Raw genomic sequence first — 20033 nt, forward strand, 5'->3', positions numbered from 1 at the left:
ACAAAGTTGGTCAGTCGACCACGAGACGCCCGACATTCTGACAGACGTCTTTTCGTGATGATAATTTACAGAGAAGAATGCTTAAAATCCAACGACATTTCAGCATTTGAATAGCTACTTTTACTGGATTTATCAATAAGTTATTATTGCAATGTTGTAATTGTTTCTATAAATGTACTTAGCTAAATAAAATGGCTTATATTTTTTGTGAATATATGTTTTTTTTCCGTTTAATTTACACATAGACTCATGACAGTCAGTGGGACAGGAGCATGCCCACTGTGGCACCGCAGCACTTCACTGTCCTTCCACATGAAAATCTGAAAAGCAAATCCTTCAGAAAATACGAGTGAAGTGAGAACTTTGTGATTGATTTTGACCAAAAGACAGAATCTAACAGCCCAGATGCACTAATCCTGCATTATAAATTCTGGGCAGCTTGACAATCCTCTCTCTGAGTCATCAGTTCTTGCTTTTATATTTTCCACTTCAGTCTACATCTTATTTCCTGCCGCCCCTTAATATTGAGCTGCGAGAAGACCAACCAGAGATGGCGATGCAGAAGCTCAACTGCGTCTGACATATTTAGTTCAGGGACTAATTCACTGGGATTTTGCAGTTTCGTGTTGCCAGCTGTGGCAGAGAACAACACTGGGTATTACAGGTGAGAAAGCAGTTAGGAACCTGAGAGTTAGAAAATAAGACATTAAGCAAAAGAAATACATTTTCCCTGCATGACAAAAAGTTGTGTATTTATTTACTTATTATTATTATTATACTATATTATATATACTTCATTCTTAAATTCTTGATATTGTTATATTCTTAAAAACCCTCAAAATGCCTCTATATATATATATATATATATATATATATATATATATATATATATATATATATATATATATATATATATATATTCAGGTGTTTCATCAAACTTTTGTGAAAGTTTATCTGCTGACCTGTGACCTCTCGGTTCACTTGTGAATCCAAAAGCTCCCCTCCTCTTCTTACATATGCGCAGGCGAGCTGTTTGTCTACCTGACATGTTTAACGATGGAACGTCAGTAAATCTCACAGTCTTTACCCAGCGCTCGATTCCAGGCTGTGGCTCAATTGGAAATAAGGATTTATTTCGACACGACGCTCCAATACTAGCTGTGTGGTACCTAGCATTGATGCCCTGCCACTAAAGCCTTCAAGTCATCCCAGCTTTTTCAGCATGTCACCGTCACACCGGCACGTAGCGACGCGCACATACATGCTGAAGTACACGTTGAGCCTCGGGCATTCTCGCGTCTCGCTCAATGATTTTGTCTCCAGAGCTGCCAACATCCCAGCACCGGGGCTTCAAACTCACATTCTGAAACCGTAATTTCAACTTACAAGTCAGACCCCCTGCCGGCAGCCAATGGGATGTGCTCCACAGATTCTATTTGCGGTGCAGTTTGTAAATGTGTGAATGTTGACGGACTGAAAAACCTGGTTTCTTTTAACCCCTTACTATTGATGATGCTGAGTCGTCTGCATCTCAAGGAGCTTTAAGGTTGAAGAAGATAGGGTCGGCAATGCTGCATTTGTGACTGCATAAAAAGCATTTCCCATGTTACATTGTCAAGTTTCCCACAATTCTCATTCAGCCTGGGAGAGGTGAGTGTTAGTTACAAGTTGCAGTGTTTCAAGTTATCGTACTGGGGTGAAATTTGCCACAACAGTGTACAAATATCAGAGGCACAGCTGATGGGGACGCTTTGGAGATAAGGTGAGGACCGACCCAAGTGGTTTGTACAGGTGGAGGGGAGAGGTAGGGAAGCTATCGGACAGAGTATGTGAAAAATAGAACTCAGAAGGAGATGGATCATGATATCATGAAGCAGGACGGATGAACAAGACGCTGCAGCAACCCCTCACCAAAAGACAAAAAAACAGAAGTGCAGTCATGTGCAACCCTGTGTCCAAATTTTAGTTAGGTGCTAACAGTAACAGCAGATATCTATGGTTTCATGTGCTGCTAGTAAGATGAGTAAAGTGACAAAGCTATTGGGGAGTATGTGTGGGAGTTTGACGCACAGAGGTTTCAATTACGGCGACGGCAGTAAGTCCTTGCTTTATCTTCATGTTTTGTAGTTACGCCGGATGTTACACTTGAAGTTGTAGTTCATTGTTGTTTTTATTTCATGTGCAAGCGTTTTTTCACAAAATAAATGGAGGACAAAGTTATACATGTCATTTTTGTTGATCAGAAAAATGATCCAATCCGAGAAGTCTGATACGTGATCTGATCCGTTGCACCACTAACTGAAGAAATGACCCACAGTAGGGGGTCAAAATCAAAATACTCAGGGAGCGCGGACCTCTGCAAAGCAGCTCAATTTCATCCATATTTTGACTTCCATTGCTATTTTCACCGATAAAATTTTATATTTTTTAGCATTGAAATGAACTGATTTGAACATCAGAAGCCAGTAGTGCTACCAGTCGTGCATTTTTTATTTTTTTGATTTTTTTTAATGGGCAAGCGTGCTGCTTTTCAAGGCACTTTCCTTTGATGTAGCAGTTGCAACAACTCCATCGAGGCATGGATAAATGTTTAAAACTTGACACATGAGGAATAGACACTTTAATGTCTCTCTTTGTCAGTTCGTCTTGCAAAGCAGATTGAATTAGATTATGATCATAATCAAATGATTATGAGTAAAATTATAATGAGTCAAAGAATCAATTTTGTGGTCGGAATCGCAACACAATAAAAGATCACCACCCCCTCCGTACTCCGATGTAAAATGTGAAACCATAGTGCGTCGTGCCGGAGTGCACATGACTGTGACATACTTGCTTTGACGTCATGGCGTTGGAGAGCGTGATTCACTTTCGACTTGTTTCTGGACCCCCAAACTGATGACAACAGCATGGGTATTCTGGGGTGAAAGCAATCAGAGCGTGACAAAATCTGCGGCACCACAGAACATGCCTTCACTGAGGAAAAACGCTGCACCATTAAACATAGCATTTCTACTGCCTCACTCCTCCTCTCCCTCATTCCCTTTGTCCCATCACTTCCCAGGAGAGAACGGCTCCATGCCTCAACATAACTCTACTTAGGACGGGGTCAGCATGTCCTGCTCTAACCTCGGCAGCGGAACACTGGGGATACAAGGCCGCATCAGGGGACGACGGAGACGAGCGTGAAGGATGTCCAAGTGAATTTCGTCTCCAACAAGAACCTCATTATAGAATCTAGGCAAAACCTTTGGCATATTTCCAGCTTTTAAAATATAAGCGTCAGCATTCGTGTGTCTACCAGTTTTTTGATGCATGGGCGCCATCAAAGGGCACCCAGGGAACGTATCGCACATCATCCCTCACATCACCCGCAGTTTAAAGCGAGCCTCACGTATGGATGAAAAATGGCTCGTCACTCACTTGCCTTGAGTCGGTAATTGCCGATGATATAGTTGAGATTCGGTTCTTCAGAAAGTCACCGCAGAGTCACAGGCTTTTCATTCCCGCTTTTTTAAAGAGCGACACCTACTTGCCCGCTCTCCCCAGCACCGGGGAAGGCGAGGGGAACATTGTTCGCGCGGCATCTGAGAGAATCTTAGATCGTGGAAGCTGCTTATTTCCTGTTCCTTTTGAAACAATCGGGCAGGGAATTCTGCCCGATTGCATGATCCGTCTCTGAGTGAGGACCCTCGGGAATGCTCATGTCTTGAGCACTAAGCATTTATTTCCTCGTTTTCAGAGCGGATCCCTCAGAGCCTGTGTTGTCTGATTCATTCCACTAGATTGTCAGCTCATGAATGGTAGGCGTCTGTCGACTGCCACATACTTAGAATAGAAAATTGGCCCCCAAGGGTCCTCATCTGGGGGGTACTCCTACTCTCATTAGGGAGGAAACAAAGGTAAATCATGTATAGGATGGATGCACTTGAGATTTCTCTGCAGAGAGAGCTGATCAGCATGTTTGGGTTTTCTCTTCTCTGTATGCCCTTGTATTAGCGTGGGGCTTGGGTTCTATCAGCCAAGGGAGCAGCACATTTATAAGACAGGTACATGCATAAATCCCAGTTCTCAAACTCGGACATTTTTCTGTATGTCCAGATCTTCTGTTCCACACTATCTGAACATCACCTAAACCCTATTCATCAGCGACTAAGACCACTTAAGGAAGTAGGTGTTTTGCTCCAATTGACAGCCTCTGCGCCCACAATATCTGGTCTTGTGCTGTCATCCAAAGAAATATCCACTTAGGTTGATAGGTGATTTCAAATCTTTTTTTATTTTCTTTTGGCTTTGTCATAATCTTTCTAGCATAGGCTTCATGTGGTGGATTACAGGCTGGCATTGCATGGACCATCTCAGGTCACATCGTCTCAGTCAGATACCGGCAACACAGTGTCCTTTCCTCCAAGCACTTCTCACTCAACAATGAAAATGGCACCTCTATTTTTGTGGCTGACAGAATCAGAATCAGAGTCAAATGTATTGCCATGGTCAGTGAGGATCCCACCAACGAGGACAGTGCTTCGGAATAAAGTGCTGTCAGTAAAATAGAATAAAATAAATGATGATAGTGGACAGCCAGACTTGTTAAGATAACGCATTCCCACTCCCAAGGCTTGAAATAGTGGCGCCCATATCATGCTTCTGTGTGAAACACCTATGAGTCAACATGCGATGCTAAAGGCTAAAGGCTACATTCTCCACGTCCATTATGGCCATGGTCACCTACTCCATCATGGTCTGGAATTCTGCTGCAACTGTCACAGACAAGGTCACAGTCCAACTAATTGTACATCCAACAGCGGAGTTCACTGGCTGCTGTCTTCCTTCACTCCATGACTTGTGCATCTCCTGAACATTGAGGTGGTCCGTGCTGCCAACCTTTCTCACTCCAGACACAACTCTGAGTCCCTCAGACAGCAGGCTGTCATCAATAGAACCAGCACTTCACAAACAGTTAAATATCTTTTTGTCCCTGCACAGTTTTAGCGGAGGAAAACACATATTTTAGATTTTAATTCGGAATAAAATGAATGTCCATATGGCTTGAGAGGGAATCAAATAGCCGTAAAGCAGGTTTTATATATATATATATATATATATATATATATATAACTTTTCTTATGAACTTTTTCCATTGTTCGTAAGATGTAGCTCAATAATTTCCGTGTGGCCCTTTTGCAAAACACGGTGCTGTCTCCAGGTGGGAACAGCTCAGTGGTCTTCCAAGATTCACATCTCTAAACTCCCCTGAAAACCAAAGCATTTAAGTTCGACTTAAAACCACAGCTATCTAACAATGAAAACAAATATAAGTAACTCAAGAAACTTGTTTGGCTACACAAACTTTGCGACTGAATTACAACCCAGAATGCAGCAGCAGCATGTCATTGTTTCTGTAGATTGTTTTGTGTTTTTAATCTCTTTCCACCCACTGACTCTACAGTCATTTCCTTTTTCTCATCAGCACTTGCCTTTCAAAACAAACGCAAATCACTGACGTTTATGGGATTCAAATAGCTGCTGTATTTTTTTTGATTGTGACTTACATAACAGATATGTGGCTACATGTAAAACAATATAATATTAATAAAGATTTATTAATTTATTTAACGATATTTACTGTGTGGGACAAACAGGAGATACTTTTTGTTCCTTGTATGTGATTTTAAACTCCACCACTTCATTATTTTGGTTCGAATGTTTCACAGCTTTTGATTTTGGCTTCATTTTCCCATCATTGCTTCCTGTTTCCTGTCAATCTCTGTGAGTGTCACAGGGTGTCTCTCCCTCGATTTTTGGCATTCACTGGCTCCTACTTTAGGACTGAGGAATACCCAGACCAGCCAGAATGCGTAGCGTATTTTCAGCGAATGGCAACCAAAGCGATTGTTTCACGATTTTTCTTCTTCTTCTTGACAGACTGAACACTTTTGCGCAATGCTGCCCCCTACAGTGGAGGTGTCTGCATTTAAGGAATGTCCGATTTTTAAGTCAGACATAGACCACTTGTTTTTGAGGACTAAAGCAAGAATTGGAATTGAGTCCTATCAAGGTGTTCTTCACTCTGCACTTGCTTAAGTATTTTGGTACCTTTTCCCTGGTGTCTGCCTTTGGCTTTTGTCTTTCTTTCCGTTACTCCCCTCCACCATTACTGTTTTTCAGATTTGTTTGCGGTCCTTGGATGAAGACGTTCATCTTATTTTGTGGACAGATATTTGATAATTTTTTTTGTCTTGTGTTGCAGCATTGAATCATCGCACTTGCCACTCAGTCCCTGAACCATTGCAGTCTCCTCAGTACTTCAGTAAAATTTTGATCACCCACACTGAGATTTCCCCAGTTTGGCGGTGTTTTCTGTTGTTCTTATTTGTCGCCATGTCAGCATTTAACCACTGCTAAGGACTTACAACACCCTTATGCTCCTGCTTCCATGTTTCAGTTGCTAAGCTTATGTAAAAAACTTCTGGATGCACATGCACTCCCTAAATCCACCTGCGTCCAGCCAACTTTGAAAGTGATGACCATGCCAGCACCAAATCGCAGAACACAAAGTAAGTATTGCTTTGCTTTCAATCCGGCTTCAAAGAGAAATCACGACAGGTGAGATGTTTCTTTCAGTACCATGTCAGCTACACTTGAAGATGATGCCTCTTCTTGTGAAGGACTAAAGGCCCATTTATGCTCCCAACACATTCGAAAATGTACCCATCCTTTTCAAATGTTACCGTCACCGATCACGTGCTTCAATGCATGCTCTACATTGGTATTGCTGTTCACCAGTATATCCACCAGGGGGCGCAGCCCAGAGTCAATAATTGATGGCTAACTCCAAAACAAACATGGCGACTGTGGAAGAAGTATTGATAAGGTAACGCAGTTTTAGGAGGCGGTGGTCAGTGACTGCGTTAAAAATATTGTGACTGGAGGTCGGAGAATTTCCGCCATTGTTAAGTCTTCTTCGTGTCTCAGAGTATCTGAGACTACCTATCGGTTATTAACAGCAACACTGCCCCCCATGGTGTCCGGTGGTACTGCTCCGTTTGGTTTGTATCTATAACTTATCTATAACACCATATACCATGTCGCTTTTGGGTTGTCATTAAAAGCCGAGTTTTCGCAGCAATAAGAAACACACCTTATAGGAATGAAGGTTCATGATATGCATGATGTTTCATGGTGAAACACAGAGAGAGGGTGGTGCGTTCACACTCCACAGACCAAATACAAGCCTTCCAAGTTTAGTGAAGGAGAAGGGTCGAGGAAATTAAGAGGCTGGGAGCTCCAGGGAGCCTGAACACGATCAGACAGGCCATCACTGAGAAGCAAGTCTTAGACCGAGGTTGGCAAAAGGTGAAGGCAGGCTTCCTCAAGAGGTGTCACAGGTTGGGACAGGCTTGTTAGAGTGGAAATTTAGGACAGAGCTGTCTGGGACAATGAGGCAGCGTAACAGAGGAGCAGCAGTGCCTGCGTGCCAAGGAGGCTCGTCTTTCTTTCTCGCAGAATAATAAATAAAGAAGCATTCGTGTGATGAGGGCTGTACACAAAACATTTTCCCTCGAATTCACTGTGAGCTCCGAGAAATGTTTCAGACCTCACCACCAAAATCCAAATTGTGGAGAACATATTTTACTTTTTTGGTTTAACTCACAATAAAGCTTAAAGACCCGCAAACATCCCGGACTTGCTTTCTGTAAGTTTGCTGATACATCAATTTATGAAATCTTTGTGTGAGTTAAACTCTCTCAGCGATCATCTTCCTCCAGGCGCAGCTAGATATTTCTTCTTTTTTAATTTACACTTTATATTTATTTCCACTACTTATTCAGGTATAATAAATCAGAAGTGACTAAGCTCAGTAGATTCATCAGATTCAGCTATTCAGAATTCCTTACATTACCAGGGACCCAACTTTCAAACAAGCTCATGAGGCTTCATGAAACAGTGCCCCAGTTTTGAAGAGAAAACAGGTCAGATTTTCTTAAAACGGTTGCTAAAAATGAAAAATGACTGAGAAGAAATCTAGTAGCTGCTGACAGACACTGTTCCATGAAGGTTTGTCGGCCCATCACAACCAAACTCCTCACACCATCACAACAAACTGTGTGAACCACAGAACACCTCAAAACCTTACATACGACATTTTTACTGTGTATTTCTAGGTAAAGTTTGCAAACTACTGACTATAGCAGAAGTGGGCAAAGTGCAGACCACGCGTGGCCCTTTGCCTGTATTTATCGAGTCTTCATGAGGTCAGAGCAAAACAACCAAAGAAATCAATTGATATTAAAAGCTATTATATGAAGTAAAATAGTGCCTTCAAATCTAAAAAAATGCTACGCACTACCTGTCATTTTTATGATTTATATTCACTATTTGTACATAAGAAGTACATTAAATAAATATATGAAACGCATTATTTTAAGCATATAATGTTTCCATACTAACACTTTTTGTTTTCTTCATGTTCTATATAATGAAAGAAACAAGTTACATTTCGCCCCCTCACAATAGTCACAGCATATAATGTGGCCCCTTTAAAAATTGAATTTCCCACCCTTGGACTATAGTAGGACATGAAAAAGCTATTCTAGATCTCTGAAAAAATCTGACCAACATTGATCAATGCAGGTCCAGCCATGTTCACTTCAGCTGAGGAGGTGAACGTGTTCCATCCTGAAGTGCAGTACAGCATAAGTGCTCCAAACATGATGGTGTGAAGCACAAACATGACGCAGCTTATTTGCTTTTAGCAGCATCCAACAACAACTGGCCAGAACCAGCGCTCTGAACAAGGAGAGATGTCGCTGAGTGGATGACACATGTCTATGCTTTTCTTCTCTCTGCGGACTCATGGGAAGCTGCTGTATGTTTTTTGCCATCTAGTGGATGAATGTACACACAATCGAGCAGAAAACAGAAGCTGAAATCCATTTCCCAATAGTTCTGATGGAATGAAAATGAAAATGTCAGGAGTTTGTTTTCATCCAGCATGAAATAGAACAAAAACACTTGAAGAACTCAAAAATGATTGACACCGTTGTTGCATTATCAAGTTGTTGATATGAATATATGCATCAGTCGATTTTCAAATTATAAAAATTCATTGAAATTTTTCTGCAAATAGTCATTATGTTTTTAACAAGGAACAGATGTTTAAATTTCGGTGGTATTCTGAATTGCTATCTGGCATAATTTAAAGGTTTCATCACCACTCCCCACTTCCTGCTGTGTGTGTCATGCGAGCCAGTTTCGCTAAGCAACTGTCTCTATCAGACGTCTTTCAAGTGCTGAAAGGTAGTGAACTTGTTGTTGTAGATAAAATAAAAGTATGTCAATAATGTAGGGTGAACATTTCAAAATGTGTGTGAAACTAAGCTGCTTGGCTGAGCACTGCACTCTGAGGGTGCTCTACATCTATGTACTTTATATTCATGTATTTTCCGGCTCAGAAACCATTTTGACAGCAATAGCCGGCCGTAATAAATGTAGTGGGCAAGGCAACTTAAGAATACAAGCAGGGGAAACAAGGCTGTTTTTTTTTTTTATGCGATTCAGTACAGTGTTGCAATATGGACCCAGACCGCTACTTATGTCACTGACTGAACCCTATGCACAGGGAACATACCAACCCTCACTGTGAGGGAACAGGCAGCTCCCGGGCCCCTTAAGGCCCTCACACAGTCTCTGAATTGTTATTCCTTATTAACAATTCTGTGCAGCTGACATGATTTGACATTTTAAATTACCACAACTCCTGAGAAGGTTATCCTATCCATCTGATAAGAAAAGAACCAGGGCTTCGTGGGTGTGAATTTTCTTCCAATTGAGGCCAAAATTTCAATTTTCAGATGGAACTTTCGTAACTAGAATGTTTTGTTTCATTTTTATTTTGTTAAAATAAAATTAAAATTGTTTAATTTTGTTAGAAGGATAGTTTGGATTATTTATTTATACCATGCTGCATCTGTCAGTGAAGGCTGCTCACTCATACTGGGCCCGCTTAGAACACTTGAACACTGCTCTTATCAATTGTTAAGATAAAAGTCCAGGAGTGGACGTTTGATCTCAGGTTGCTTATGAATATAACTTTAGAGCTCTTACCATGTTATAAAGTTGAAATACCCGGATGCATTTTTTGTCTTTTTTCCACATTAACTGTTATTAAGCAGTAAAAACATTCATTGTAACAGGTACACATACACGCCCACGCAGCCTTAGCGCACGAAAATGACATGTCAAGTTCACAGCTACAAGAAAAGTGGCGAGTGAAAATCACTAATTCAAAAAGAAGTTTATTCTCCCTCCAACCAGCACAATGCCCATGTGAGTAATTAGCCAGCAGACTGCAGCTGCCATGAACCTTCCAAGAAACGGCCCTTGGACTTGACAAGAAAAGAACTGTGGCCCTTTCAGATAGATTCTTGTGTTGATAACATCTTCCTTTAAGTTACATCTAGAACAGAAACAAAATATGTGTTTAATTTAAGACCTAACAAACATTGCTGACACCAAATGTCTTCACAGTTTTCTTGAATATAACTTCAAAAGCCGTGGCGTGTCAGTGTTAGGCAAGTACAGAAGCCATTATTCCTTCAATCGCCCTCAAAAAAATTCTTCCCTCTCGTCCTGTCTCGGTGACATCACTGACGCAAGGAGATCTGAATTTCTCCCCTCATCACTTGAGATCACGCGTCCAATCACCCCTGCCGTCCCTTCTGCGGAACAGAAGCCGGAGGATGAGCGGGGCACTACTCAGGGAATCATCCCAGTCTTGATGAAGGATGCACTGTTGCGCACACATAAACAAATACAGAGCCTTGTGTTCACACTGATGGAGCTGATTGTACACCACTGATGTATAATACATGAGCTCTCCACCTTCATAAACATGCCTCTCCCTGATCAGAGCCATCACCGTCGCTTTCGGCCCATCATGTGCGTTAGGGGCCCCACGTCCATCGTTACTTTTTATGCCGCTTCTCATCGGGGGGCCACAAAAGCAGAGGTTGTGCACCGGAGAATGGACCGTGAGGTATCGACAGCGTATCGTGAAGTGTAAGCAGGAGCACTTTTACTCAGATGTGGCACAAGGCAAGTCATAAATCCACGCGAATGGATTTCCCCGTGGGGGCCGCCGGATTCCCCGCGCGGACGTAAACATGATCACAATTGCGAGTTGCATTTCAGATCAACACACGCCGATCGCACCGCCTCATTCGGATCGTGACACCTATGGACGTGCGTGTAATGAATGGGTGCAACTGGGTCGCGCTTCCGAGGCGACTCGGTTATGATCCGGCTCATTAGTGGCGCGCTGAACCCGCGGGAAACTGCAAATACTGGCAGGTTGGATCTGCGCCCCGGGATGAGAGTCGGCGCTCCGCGTCGCGCGCGGTCGGACGGGCAGGAGCGCGCACTCCGTCTGCCGCTCGCGAGCCGCTCCAATTTGCGCGGGGATGACAGGACATTTTGTCAACCGTGACACCAAACAAACACAAGTACACATTGTTGTTTCATGATCGATCCCGGGATCAATGCGCGGATCAATCGGCGAGTACACGGCAGATTACTGCGCTGCTGGAACGCGTGTGCGCCGGCGGACAGGTCCTCACTCATCGCTGCGTCTGAGGACTTCTAATTGAACCAGCGGTATCATCTCAAATACACTTCTGCCGCTCTCGGACGCGAGTTGGACCTCGGGAATAAAACCGCCCGACGGAACCACCACGGCGCACGCGAGTTACTCCAAGAAAAAAAAAAAACATTCCCGCTAGAATTCCAAGATGCCAAAGAGCAGATGAAGACGAGACACTGTTCCCAAATACACACGGTCGTCTCCCAGTTTGACCCGCAAATAAGAGTCGCGTGCACATTCAGACAGAGAGTAGGACTCAGAAATGTAGTTTATTTACCTGCGTGCGTCGATGTCTGGTTTGTGCGTCTGTTCCGGGAACCGCGCGTCAGCCACAGAACCGAGTCCAAGTACGATGAACGCTGTACCCGCGCCTCTCTCATCCTCAGCCTGTGTGGGAGAGAGAGAGAGAGAGAGAGGGCGAGCGCGAGTGAGAGAGGCTGCACAGCGTGTCTTTCATTTAAACACTGCCTCTCAACGTTCACAGTGAAATGTTCTGCTGACGAAACAGGTACTGAATCCAGCATTAGTACTTAAATGAGGTGGTATTATTCGACGACAAGCATGTTGTTTGAAGTAATGGCCACACACTATACACGTCAGAGTGTTTAAACACAACTTCAGTAACATACTAACCACCTGGTATATCGCGCAAATTTGTCTCCATTTAGCCATTGACACACACACACAGCCATTGTCTATGTGCAATTGTGCCGAGAGCCGTGCTGACTTGGCGTCTTAATTAACGGTCTTGGTGTTTTGTTTTCTGTCATTTTCGACTCAATAATTCCCTTTCAGCCGGTAAAACTATTGTGCCTGGGGGCTTCTTCCTCTGGTGACAATACAAGACAAAGCATGAAACGTGATCTTGGATTTTCATTGGCGTGTTTTCACTTTGTAAACCAGTACAGTAATTTTTGGTCCAGCACCATACAAAGGTCCAAATGGTTTGCATTATTATTTGTACGTGTACAGGGATATGAGTCACTCACCCCCACTATGACAACAACTACTATGTAATAACAATTTGACACACTTATTTTGTTTGTTTTGGTGTAATTACTGTTGCATATGGAAGTAATTCATGTGTTACATAATGGCGCAAGTACTGCAAAAACAATTATTATAATAATGTTCATAAAAGCTGTGTGGAAAAGTAACTCCCAAAGAGTTATATATTGACAAAACTCAAGTGCACTTTGTTACGCTTTAGGAAGACATCCAACATGTTAAAAGCACAATTTTTATATATATATATATTTTCTCCCAGTGGGAATCCACATGGAGACATTTAAGGGAAGGAATCTTTCATCCAACCATCACGAAAAATATATTTTATCTACTCTATAATCACACATTATCCGAAAGGGAGCCATGCACAGCAATAATTTTCTGTGAGTGACAACACAAAAAAAACATCTAGCAGTGATTGTTATGTCTGTGGTCCCATCGCAGCACACCACATACAAGTGACGGCTAGATGAGGCTTCATGAAACAGTGTCCTGATTTTCAGAGGCCATTTGTCTTTTGTAAAATGTTAGGACTTCAACAACTAATTCAATGAAACCTCACAGCATCAAAGAGCGCCATCTAGTGGCCTCTGAAAATTGGGACACTGTTGCATGAACCCTGCAATACTGTTTCATGATACACACATTCCTAACAACAATCGAGAAGCTTGTCTTCCAAGCCAGAAATTCTTGTTTGTTTTTACATTAGAATTGCAAAATAAACGTGATAACAAATGAACACAACATGGAAGTAAACTTGGCACCTTGTACACATGATGGAACAGACCTCTGAGGACGGACGATTGGACTGACATTTAGATTTAGTGTTTGCTTCCTTGTTTCTCAGTCGGATTCTTCTGTTCCCCGTCACTGTTCAAGTTGGGAGCGATCAACTGCCTCCACACACAGAGGTTTCTGGTCGTAGATGTTGAATATGTTTAACGTTTACCATTATTTTCAGCGCTGTTTATTGGGACAAATTCACTCTTAACACAATGCAGACATTAGGGTTGAGTTACGATAATCTGGTGTTTACAGGCCTTGTTAGCAAGGAGGAGCAAAATTTGGGCAAAGCAAGCACAACTATGGCTTTGTGCATGTCCCCCTTAAGTCCTGCTGCTGGGTTCTGAAATGGCAAACCCTCAATCTAAAAATCATTGAGACCGTAACGTTAAAGCTCTTGTGTCAGCTTGTACTCCAACACACACCATGTCTTACGCAGGAAGTATTTAATGTGAGAATTGAATCATGAATCCAGGCCAACAGTGAAAAGGACATCAGGCCCCAGTCAAGCTGCACTGCAGGAAAACAGAGTTGTCCACTACCAGACTATTTGGCACGAAAACTGATAAAAAGCAAATAATTAGATATTGATATCGGACATGCTTTTTCATCTTCACGCAGCCACAGCCACTTGCCAAATGTTATCCTTCACTATGATGGTGTGCCAAGCCACGCATGTTGAACTTGTTAATGTAAACGTACCACTTTTATAGGACCCACTCGAATATTTAATTCTCCTCCTGGGACTGTCGTTGGGCCGAGCGTTTGTTTTTTTTTATTGAAGGTTCCATTATATTTCAGAGGAAATGCGTGAAATTGCTTCACACCACAGAGATTTTAGGTTTCCTGTAGTCAGCTAGTTTGGGACGCAGCAAATGAAATGCGGACAGAGACGTGCTAGCTCACATAACTTATTCACAGGCGTGTTGGGGGTGAGATCAGGGAATTTCTGAATTATTATTATTCCAGTCAGTCAGGGAAGCAAACGTCTCTCTCCCTCTGCTTCGATTGCTTCATACTTCAAACACGCTCTTAACTTAACTGGGATTCGTCCATTGATTATCATGCTTTTGAGGCGAACACAAGTATCTTGCTTTGCTGTTTTTCAGGATCATAGATGAGTCGGCTTTTCTTTATGGTAAAATGTAAACTTACATTGTACCGTAGAGAAAATGTACGTTTTCTCTATGGTAAAAGAGAAAGCTCGTACTAAGTTAAGTACTAACTTAAAGTTAAGTCAGTACTTAACTTTCGTACTAAGCTAAGTTAGTACGAAACGGAGTGGAAAAAATGACGTCCACTTCAAATTGCAAACGCAGTCTTTAAGCAGTTAAACTGTAGTCTCGCGCCCGCTGCTTGCAAAGCGTAGAAGCCTCTGTCAGCGACCAACAAAGGGCTTTATGAGTGCCAATGAAATAATGCATCGCTATTATTCAATCGTTTCGTAATGGTGCGAAGATGAGTTAATTTTGGGAAATCCGCCGCCGGCGCTTGTGAAGCGTGTGTATTGATGAGTATAATATAAGGCCGATATGATCATAAAAGCAACACAAAATCCGTCTCCGGCAATCAGGACCACTCATAACATTTGCATAATACACTTTTTAATAGCACTCTGCTGTACAGCTTCAGCGCCGGAGTGCGTGGCTCTATTAATGCTCTCTGAAACATTTAAGGATCCTGTATTGATCAGGTCTAAGCCGGTAATAGCTTTGGGATTGCCAGGCTTTTTAACCACAGAGAGTAAATTAAGGGAAAGTGTGTTTCGCTGGAGATTCCTTGTCGTCTGGATTCAAAAAGGTCCCACAAGTAGGGTGATGTTTGAGGCAATTTCAGGAAGTTTTAGCTCAAAGAGTGTCTGAATTTGAGTTGTTAGGGTGACACATGCTCCAAACTCTACTGTAGCAGATCTACTCAATTGGTGAGCCATCAAACCCGCACCCATCTCTCAAGCCGTGGTGCTTTCCTACCATTCTCCTACACCCCAGTTTGTGTGTACTCTTCAACCTATGCAACACAGATTTCATGTGGGCAGGCAAACCATGGACAGAGGGTGATTCACTAAGAGCAGGTGGAGAGATTTGTAGACACAATTGCATGTATCGACACACAAAAGTCTTACGTATACTTGATAAACCTTTGAAACCCTGCAGAAAAAGGTTTCAGAACCTCTGACAGCACCTCTGAAAAGGAGTCGTAATGGTCGATTTGCTGCTAGTTCGAGCCTGACTCAGATGGACATGTGGAAAGCAGAGTGGGGGATAGAAATGGAGGTACATGGATGTGGTACAGTAAAGGAGTAAAGGGGAACATGAAGAGGATAAGCATGACTAGGGTGGTTGATAATAACCTGTGGTGGGAAATGGGCTAATACGAGCAAAGTTACTCACCAGCGCCATGGATGCATTTCTGGGTGCCAAATTTAACACAAAACCTATTGATATATAGATCACAGCCAAACGTCCGTCATTGCTCTAAAGTCAAATTTTCTCCAATAGCTTCGCAAGTGCGCCACTCCACCAGCCCCCGTTCACTCGGAAATGGTTTGAACCACCACATTCCTGTCATGTCTGCACTTTATTGTCTGTTCCTTTTTGCACTCGTGCTTTTATTTTGTTACCTCCGGTTGCCTTTGTTTCCTGTTCCTGTTTTGTCTCCAGCTTCACTGGCAACACAGCTGTCGTTAATCTCCTCGTCAGGCTCCTCAAGGATATAAACCTGTGAACGTCAGCCCTGATTGCCAGATTGTTGCTTCTCGCTTCGTCAAGGTAAAACTCTTTCAAGACTCCCGTGTGTTTGCGTTACTCTGCGCTGAATTCTTATTCTGTTGCGACCTTTTGTTCTTCCTTGCTACTCCTGTGTCTACTTCCCTACTCTCAATTCAGTCCGCGTGTGAGCTGTTTATCTAAGCCTCACGTTTTAGTTATAGATCCGTTAGTTTACCCCTTGTGTGTGCGAGTGTGATTAGCCGCCGCCACCGAGCGCTTTCAGTTTAGTGCCACCACCACGTTGAGCTTAACTCCGGGTGTGTGTTTTCTGTTCTCCCATTTATATAGTAGGTTGCTGATTCTAAGCCGCCTCTCTTGTTTTCCAGATTTACCCCGTTCCTTGTGTGTTGTTCCTGGTCCGCGTTTTGGCTCCCGGCGTCTTTAGTTTCTAGTTATTTGTCTGCCTGTATTTATTTGTGCGTTCCAACAAGAATCTTTATTTTAACCTCATCTCCTGTGTCTTCTGCCGACCAACACTTCCTGCACTTGGGTCCATCAGCCATCATTATGACAATTCCTCTACCATTCCCTGTTCTACCTCAAAATGTTTCTGAAACGGTCAGCCAGTCAATCTGGTGGTGGTGGAGGGCCAGATACTGAGAGGAAGTCCATGCCCAGTCAGATAACCTAAAGTCTATGATGTCTACTTATATATTGTGATAGGACTTGGAGGTGAAGCTCACAAGAAGGTTGTCTATAACCGTATGGACTGGTCGCAGAGCCACTAGCACAACAAGTACAATCTGTGACAAAGCTCCATAGTTGTGGTAAGTAATGACGGATGGTCAACAGCCCCAGTATTTTGTGTGGTGCTGCCATCGTAGATGGTCTTCACAGTTCCCACAGTGGGGAAATTCAGCCAGTGAGCAGAGTGTGATTTTTTTTTTTTTTTTTTTTTTTTTTTTTTTTTTTTTTTTTTTAGTAACACAACCTGTGGTGTCAATGTAGGAATGAAACACTGTCAATAAAAATATATTTAATAAAAGCGGAGGCACAACTACAGATTTTTTTAGAATCTTAAATTAAAAAAAAACTGACCTCTAAACATCTCCTCGACTCTGTTTAAAGACATGAAATCTACCCTATCACAGGCCTGCTCACCGAGGAGGCGTGGTCTAGATGCCTCTCAGTATTCTGAATTTTCGAATCTTTTGAACTACAGCCATTACAGCGTAGGTGCCAAAATCTGGATAAACGTCAGCGGTGCTTTTATGAAATGGATTGGATTGTCTCAGTGTGAAACTGTATTCGGAGCAGGCAGTTCTCCTCCTGGACAAGTGAGCTACCAAGTAATAATACTGCAACATTAGGTCAGTTGTTTCTGCAGCTACACACTTGATGATAGCAAAACAAGTTACCCACCGCAGGTGTTGACCTCTAGGTGCTTTTTTAAATAGCTGCATTCTTCATTCTCACGGTGTCTTTTTTCATTAATAAAAGCATGATATAGTTGATAGCTTCTCAATACAAATGGCCCTTTGGTTCAATGATGCTCAATAGGCCGACTGCTGCTGGCAAAATTACGCAATGAAATTACGTAAATGACCAATATTCCATACAAGGTTGCTGATGCACTTGGTGCAAAACATTTTCAGACCTTTGTTTCTCTCATGGAAAAAGGTGTAGAAGAAGGGAAGCACATTGAAACAGGGTTTATTTAGATTTATTTATATGTCTGAAAGAGCAAATAATAATAAATGAAATAATAAAGATTCCATGAGTGGCTCCTCATTTATTAATGCCCTTTATTAAAGACTAGTATTAAAAGACTAGTTTACTTGAAATGTTTATAAAATTGATTTTACATCAAAACAACGTCAGCATTGTTATGATGTCATGCCATAACATAACAACATTAAGTAATGTATAGCCACACTCACGAATTTGGAATCTTTGAAGAACAGACACATATTGGAGGAGCTGCAAATATTTATTTTATTAATGGCTTATTATGAGTCACCTGGTGGAGGAAGAAGGGAAGATGTTGGATGAGGAATGTAGGAAGTGGAAGTACAAGGTAAAAAAAAGAGAAATGACCATTGAGGTTCATGGATGTGATAAAGGAGGATATGAAGAGGACGGGTGTGACCTGGGAGGATGACCCCTTCATGGTTGTACAAGAACTTGTTCATTCTTTTTTGAGTTATGCCCTGCAGTTATTTGGAATATTAATACTTGATAGTGTAGTCTTGATTTTTGGACCCAAATGTGTGTAGTGACCAGATACAGTAAGCTAAGCGGGAAGTGATTTCTACTGTACTTGTCAAGCAAAACAAGAAACGCAACAACAAAATGAACTGATGCAAAAAAATTCATATAATTCAATGTTAAATAGACATTTAGGTAAGAATATATCTGTAAATATATAATAACCAGACACTTCTATTATTTAGAGACAAAACTTGTGATATAAATAAATAAAACATTTATTAAGGGGGCCTTTCCTGCTGCTTACAGGTATTTTCAAATGATATCAGGCCTCAGTTGAGCATTGCTGTTTTTTAGTTTTAAATGAAATACGCCTCAACTTGAGTTCATGAAAAAATACTGCCCTTAGATTCTTAGTTTTGCACTGATAGCACAGCTCATCCTGCTTCCTCCTTTCAATGTTTTGGCTCATGCATCGACATGTCTCAGACTTCTTTTTTCACTGAAAATAAGACTTTATTACACACCTACTCCTATGTTAATTTAGTGTTGTTTTCTTATTTTAATGTGCAAAATTTGATTCAATCACGCTGATGTTTTTGAAAGGTTGAAGTTTTCAAACAATTTAAACTGGGCCTGAATCATTCCTGGGAGTGTATTGAAACCACATTTAGAAGTATGATATTGAACCAAAGTCTCTCAGATTGACCTACAACTTTGTCATCAGAGTTATGGAATTCCGTCTCAGAGAGTCATGAGGGTGTTGTCCCACCCAATAGTTGGGGGCAGAATTAAAATTTCAGCGGAATTAAAACTGAAAAAGCTTTAAACCTTCAAATGTTCAGATCATAAAAATCGCAATGCTTTGCCTCTGAGCGAATGTTGGGAAAATGCAACACATTCTGACTCTCAAGTGTCACATATCGACTATAGTCAAGTGGACTTCTGCATGAAAAGAGTCTCAATTGAGTCACAACTTTGAATGGCTTTGAATGTCCACATGCGAAGCAAACAGCTGACTTCTGTGTCAGTCCGCTTAACAATAGCTGATGTCTGATGCCAGAGGCGAAGCAATGCTGCCAAGGTGTTCCATATAAATGTATACTTTAATTTCCCAATGCGATAATAAAGACATCCTCTTGAGGTTGAGCTTTGCTGAGCTGTTGTTTGCTCAATTTTCGGACACAGAGGCCACACTAGCGCGTGACCCTTTTGACTCATTCTGGCCCACAGCCAGTAGGGGGCACCATTATTATCAACTCACCAACAAAAACATGACGTACTGACGCTAATCCGAGCATCCCCACCATGGGCAAGCAGTAATTTCACCTCTATTCTTATCACTTAATAATGAGACTCATGATCCTGGCGCACGTTTCATTAGGCTGACACTGCAGCTCCTCCTGGGTGATTATGCACGCAAGTGTGGAGGGGGCACGGCGCTCGCACTTCACACCACCTGAAGCCTTTTGAAGGAAAAACGCCGGGGAGAAGATGCGTGTGTGACCATTAGTGTGGTAAAATAGAGCCACCACTCCGGCTCTATTATGGAATCACAGCGCTACAAGGCCAGAGCAGAAGACGGAGCATGAAAGGACTGATTTATCCACCCGGGAGAGCCTGCGAGAGCCAGAGTCAGAGGAAGTGAGAAGAAAAGCGAGGGGGGGGAGATGTGTGCACTTGCC

The 20033-nt window shown here is 42.1% G+C and overlaps 1 protein-coding gene across 1 annotated transcript in view; it reads right to left on the reverse strand.

The window, feature by feature from the left end:
* The window catches only part of LOC128769343 (uncharacterized), a 269837-nt gene extending 253871 nt beyond the window's left edge, over nt 1-15966 (reverse strand). Inside the window, exons 1-2 of the mRNA XM_053882992.1 lie at nt 15823-15966; nt 11919-12028 (exon numbers count right to left, since the gene is read on the reverse strand). The gene's annotated coding sequence lies outside the window, so the exon portion shown is untranslated. The remainder of the gene's footprint in view (nt 1-11918; nt 12029-15822) is intronic.
* Nucleotides 15967-20033: the final 4067 nt, after the last annotated feature.

Source organism: Synchiropus splendidus, chromosome 13, assembly GCF_027744825.2.
Source record: "Synchiropus splendidus isolate RoL2022-P1 chromosome 13, RoL_Sspl_1.0, whole genome shotgun sequence".
Classification (NCBI taxonomy): Eukaryota; Metazoa; Chordata; class Actinopteri; order Syngnathiformes; family Callionymidae; genus Synchiropus; species Synchiropus splendidus.